Consider the following 5,920-nt stretch of genomic DNA (forward strand, 5'->3'; position numbering starts at 1 on the left):
AGTAACCTTGTGTTACGTCATATGGCCAAGAGAGCATTTGAAGGCGAAACTTCTGCATGGGGAAGCTGCATCATGAACAAAAGTTTATATCGAGTATTATGTTGACATTAGTAGGCCCTGGCCGAAAGCGCAGCATGTGAAAGGTATAGATAAAAGTTATCGTTGCAGTCAGTACTGTGTAGTTACTAGTAGCTGGATTTAAGCTCGAAATGAGACACTGTTGGTGAAACTTCATCATGAGAACGTCACAAGCTGATCACGCTCCATGATATGACTAGTATTATGTTGCTTCTAGTAGGCTAAGCGCAAGCCGAAACATCAACATGTGAAAGTCGTAGAATTTTGCGATCAAATTGTGGCTAGTACTGTGATGTTACTAGTAACCTTGTGTTACGTCATATGGCCAAGAGAGCATTTGAAGGCGAAACTTCTGCATGGGGAAGCTGCATCATGAACAAAAGTTTATATCGAGTATTATGTTGACGTTAGTAGGCCCTGGCCGAAAGCGCAGCATGTGAAAGGTATAGATAAAAGTTAGCGTTGCAGTCAGTACTGTGTAGTTACTAGTAGCTGGATTTAAGCTCGAAATGAGACACTGTTGGTGAAACTTCATCATGAGAACGTCACAAGCTGATCACGCTCTATGATATGACTAGTATTATGTTGCTTCTAGTAGGCTAAGCGCAAGCCGAAACATCAACATGTGAAAGTCGTAGAATTTTGCAATCAAACTGTGGCTAGTACTGTGATGTTACTAGTAACCTTTTCTTACGTCATATGGCCAAGAGAGCATTTGAAGGCGAAACTTCTGCATGGGGAAGCTGCATCATGAACAAAAGTTTATATCGAGTATTATGTTGACGTTAGTAGGCCCTGGCCGAAAGCGCAGCATGTGAAAGGTATAGATAAAAGTTATCGTTGCAGTCAGTACTGTGTAGTTACTAGTAGCTGGATTTAAGCTCGAAGTGAGACACTGTTGGTGAAACTTCATCATGAGAACGTCACAAGCTGATCACGCTCTATGATATGACTAGTATTATGTTGCTTATAGTAGGCTAAGCGCAAGCCGAAACATCAACATGTGAAAGTCGTAGAATTTTGCGATCAAATTGTGGCTAGTACTGTGATGTTACTAGTAACCTTGTGTTACGTCATATGGCCAAGAGAGCATTTGAAGGCGAAACTTCTGCATGGGGAAGCTGCATCATGAACAAAAGTTTATATCGAGTATTATGTTGACGTTAGTAGGCCCTGGCCGAAAGCGCAGCATGTGAAAGGTATAGATAAAAGTTAGCGTTGCAGTCAGTACTGTGTAGTTACTAGTAGCTGGATTTAAGCTCGAAATGAGACACTGTTGGTGAAACTTCATCATGAGAACGTCACAAGCTGATCACGCTCTATGATATGACTAGTATTATGTTGCTTCTAGTAGGCTAAGCGCAAGCCGAAACATCAACATGTGAAAGTCGTAGAATTTTGCAATCAAACTGTGGCTAGTACTGTGATGTTACTAGTAACCTTTTCTTACGTCATATGGCCAAGAGAGCATTTGAAGGCGAAACTTCTGCATGGGGAAGCTGCATCATGAACAAAAGTTTATATCGAGTATTATGTTGACGTTAGTAGGCCCTGGCCGAAAGCGCAGCATGTGAAAGGTATAGATAAAAGTTATCGTTGCAGTCAGTACTGTGTAGTTACTAGTAGCTGGATTTAAGCTCGAAGTGAGACACTGTTGGTGAAACTTCATCATGAGAACGTCACAAGCTGATCACGCTCTATGATATGACTAGTATTATGTTGCTTATAGTAGGCTAAGCGCAAGCCGAAACATCAACATGTGAAAGTCGTAGAATTTTGCGATCAAACTGTGGCTAGTACTTTGATGATGCTTGTAGCCAACCGAATTGGTTGAAAAGCCCAATAAGTAAGCTAACTTGGGAGAGCTTGTTGGAAACCAAATGCTACTAGATTGGTCCAAATACATCCTTCAACAGGGGATCACTTGGCTCGCTTTACGAAGAGGAGCACAGCTATATGTGTTAATTCGGTATGAATCGCAAGATTTGTTTACCGACCTCTCTAACGCAAAAGGCGGTCTCGGCTTCGGCTGTTGACTGCGTCCGATTCAGGGTTATATAACTCTCGATTGAACACATTGATGTTCTATTGTTGGTGCTTCCAATAAATTGGAACACTTAAAGCAGAACCGATTCAAATAATAGCATTCTGATCAATGATTGCATTCCTTGATCAAGAACTGCTGGAGTCATTGTGATGGGCGAATTTTCTTCATAAGAAAATTGCAAAGAGACGGAACTTAATGAGACTAGTATTATGTTGTTTCTAGTAAGCGGAAGCTGAAACAGCAACATGTGAAAATCAAGTTTTGTTCAATGATCTCGAGGCGATAAGTACTATGAAGCAACTAGTAGCCTAAGCATGACTCAGATTTGAGACAGTCAAAAAGACTGGCGAAACTTCTTCACATGAAAGTTACATAGAGAACTACAAATGTATACAGCGAGTATTATGTTGTTTCTAGTAGGCGAAAGCTGAAACATCAACATGTGAAAGTTGTCTGCAAACTGTAGAACGATATGTGATTAGTACTGTGCTGTTACTAGTAGCCAGTCTGACTGTAGAAGCCAAGACAAAGGGAAACTAATGCATCTGAAAAGGACAAGTTATGGAAAGGTATGCACGATAAGTATTATGTTGTTTCTAGTAAGCGGCAGCTGAAACATCAACATGTGAACGTCGTTGTGTACAGTAACCTAGAACTATATAGTCCTTAGTAACGTGCATTTACTAGTACCTGTAATTGGTATTCAGACTCAGGCAGTTTGGAATAGTTTGGCAAAGATGCACCAGAGAAAACTGGGATTTGATACAGAAATTGTTGAATACAAGTATTATGCTGCTTCTAGTAGGTTGAATCCGAAACATCAGCATGTGAAAATTGAAAACATTTCTGGTTCGAATTGTCACAAGTATTTGGTGATCTGAGTAGCCAAACTCACTACAACGCCAATTGAAGGCAAAAATTCTCAACGGGAAAAGCTATTCTCATTGAATGAGCTAACAAGACGAGTATTATGTTGCTTCTAGTAGGCGAAAGCCAAAACATCAACATGTGAAAGTCTTGCTGAACAAATTTAATGTTGTTGAGCTCAGTACCGTGTGAATTAGTAGCCATAATTGGCGAGCGAAAATTGAACTGGCGAAACTTCGTCTTTGGAAAATTGCAGATGCCGAGCACTTATTTTGCAACGAGTATTATGTTGACTGTAGTAAGCGAAAGCCGAAACAGCAACATGTGAAAGCTGTTGAAATTTGTGGTCATTTTGCAATAAGTACAAGGAGTGTAACTAGTAGCCAGGTCAAAATTTGGGATAAGAATGAGCAAAAATTCTGCATGAGAACAGTTGAAATTATGAAACTAAATTACAAAGACTAGTATTATGTTGTTTCGAGTACGCGAAAGCGGAAACATCAACATGTGAACGTTTGTAACGAAGTTTCGTTAATTTTCAGCCTAGTACTGAGCAAGAACGAGTAGCCTCATCTCCAATCCCACGCAAAATGTAGTGAAATATGTGAGTGAACCTTATTCACGGTGAGGGTTTCCCGAGGTCTGGTATTGCAGCGAGTATTATGTTGCTTCTAGTAAGCGAAAGCTGAAACAACAACATTTGAAAGTTGGAATTAATGACTGAATGGAAACTTCGACCTGTGTTTGATAGTAGTAGCGAACAAAACTGCTGAATCGGTTTCTGTCTCATATTGGTCAGTGAACCAATTAAGAGACAATCAACTACATAACCTGAATTGGGCGAGAGAACCCCCTTAACTTAAGCATATCAGTAAGGGGAGGAAAAGAAATCAACTGAGAATCCCTTAGTAATGGCGAATGAACAGGGAAAAGCTCATCGGGAAGAGAAATGGCAACATTTCTCGGTGTCCGGTATGGTTTGATGCTAGACTGGTGAATTTGTCCTGATGTCTACTGGAAAGTAGCATCAAAGAAGGTGAAAATCCTGTAAAGGTCATTTTCGATACCAGTCATAATGGCTCATTCCTATGAGTAGAGTTGTTTGAAAGTGCAACTCGAAGCTGGAGATATGTCTCTCCAAAAGCTAATTATAAAGCGAGACCGATAGTAAACAAGTACCGTGAGGGGAAAGTTGAAAAGCACTCTGAAGAGAGAGTGAAAAGTACGTGAAACTGTTGAAGGGGAACTGGAGTGAGCGTTACCATACTCAATGCCTTGATATTATATTCTCGGCTACCGAGTAGTGTAGTTGTCGTCTTTTGGCAAATCTTGTTAATGAATCGAGCAGAAGTTTTCCTCGGAATTCTTCTTGTTGATTCTAAACAAAATGAGATAAATTGATCTTGATTGCCTGTCTGACCTCAACTTCCTATTCAATGCTCTCTACAGCCCGTCTTGAAACACGGACCAAGGAGTGTGAGTTGCTTGCAAGTGTTGTCGCTCATTGAAAGCGCACACGCGAAATGAAAGTGAACAGTGTAATTTTTATGAATTGCACTACTTTGTGTGGTGAGGGCGCCGATTCGGTGTCCCGCAACCACGGACGGTTTTGCTCTTATTGCATGACTGATCCAGAGCAAGTAGCACACGACCCGAAAGATGGTGATCTATGCTTGGGCAGGGCGAAGCCACGGGAAACCATGGTGGAAGCCCGAAGCGGTTCTGACGTGCAAATCGATCGTCTGACCTGAGCATAGGGGCGAAAGACTAATCGAACCATCTAGTAGCTGGTTTCCTCCGAAGTTTCCCTCAGGATAGCAAAAGCCTTGAGCAAGATTGAAAAATCTTCGCAAAGCAATTTCATCGGTTAAAGCGAATGATTAGAGGAATGGGGGAAAATTTTTCCTTCACCTATTCTCAAACTATAAATCGGTGAGATGTCCTTGTGACTTAATTGCACTTGGACTATGAATGCAAGCTTTTTGTGGGCCGCTTTTGGTAAGCAGAACCGGCGATGTGGGATGAACCAAAAGTTGGGTTAAGGCGCCTAACTACTTGCTCATGAGTCACCACAAAAGGTGTTGATTGATACTGACAGCAGGGACGGTGGTCATGGAAGTTGAAATCCGCTAAGGAGTGTGTAACAACTCACCTGCCGAATCAATCAGCCCTGAAAATGGATGGCACTAGAGCTCGTGGCCTATACCCAACCATGAATATCAATATCTAACGCAAGTTAGATTAGAGAAAAGAGCCTCACCAGCTCAAAAATGATATTCATGTGTAGGAGGACACATTGATTGCGCTAAAGTATGCACGCAAGTGTATGCGCGAAGCGATCAATGGAGCAGATCTTGGTGGAAGTAGCAAGTACTCAAATGAGAACTTTGAGGACTGAAGCGGGAAAGGCTTTCATGTGAACAGCGTTTGCACATGAGTTAGTCGATTCTAAAAGACAGGCTAATGCCAAAGTCTTGAATAGTGGTTTCTTGAAAACTGCTGAGTCTCGAAAGAGCATCGGGTTAAAATTCCCGAACTTACTCTCCTGGCATTGAGACGGCAACGTCATTGAGGTCGAACTTTGTCATTGGGACCTTGGGGAAGAGTTATCTTTTCTTTATAACACGTTGTAGAGTCCTTGGAATTGATTCAATCAGAGATAAGGCTCGAAGCGTGCAAGAGCACAGCAGCATTTGCTGTGTCCCAATTGTTCCTGGTGGCACATAAAAGTTTGGCTTAGCAGATGTCAGGAGAGTGAATCGTACCGATTACCGCATCAGGTCCCCAAGGTGAAAAGCCTCTGGTCTTGGAACAGTGTAGATAAGGGAAGTCGGCAAAATAGATCCGTACCTTCGGAAGAAGGATTGGCTCTGAGGAGTGGGTGTAACAAGCCTTTAGTTTGACGCTTCGGTCTGCTAAAGCGTGCGA

The 5,920-nt window shown here is 41.8% G+C and overlaps 1 pseudogene; it reads left to right on the forward strand.

Annotated features, from left to right (window-relative positions):
* The first annotated feature begins 1,982 nt into the window (after positions 1–1,982).
* Positions 1,983–2,134, forward strand: LOC142355921 (5.8S ribosomal RNA; annotated as a pseudogene).
* The last annotated feature ends 3,786 nt before the right edge of the window (positions 2,135–5,920 follow it).

This window comes from Convolutriloba macropyga, unplaced genomic scaffold, assembly GCF_964194025.1.
Source record: "Convolutriloba macropyga unplaced genomic scaffold, txConMacr16.3 SCAFFOLD_5607, whole genome shotgun sequence".
Lineage (NCBI taxonomy): Eukaryota > Metazoa > Xenacoelomorpha > Acoela > Convolutidae > Convolutriloba > Convolutriloba macropyga.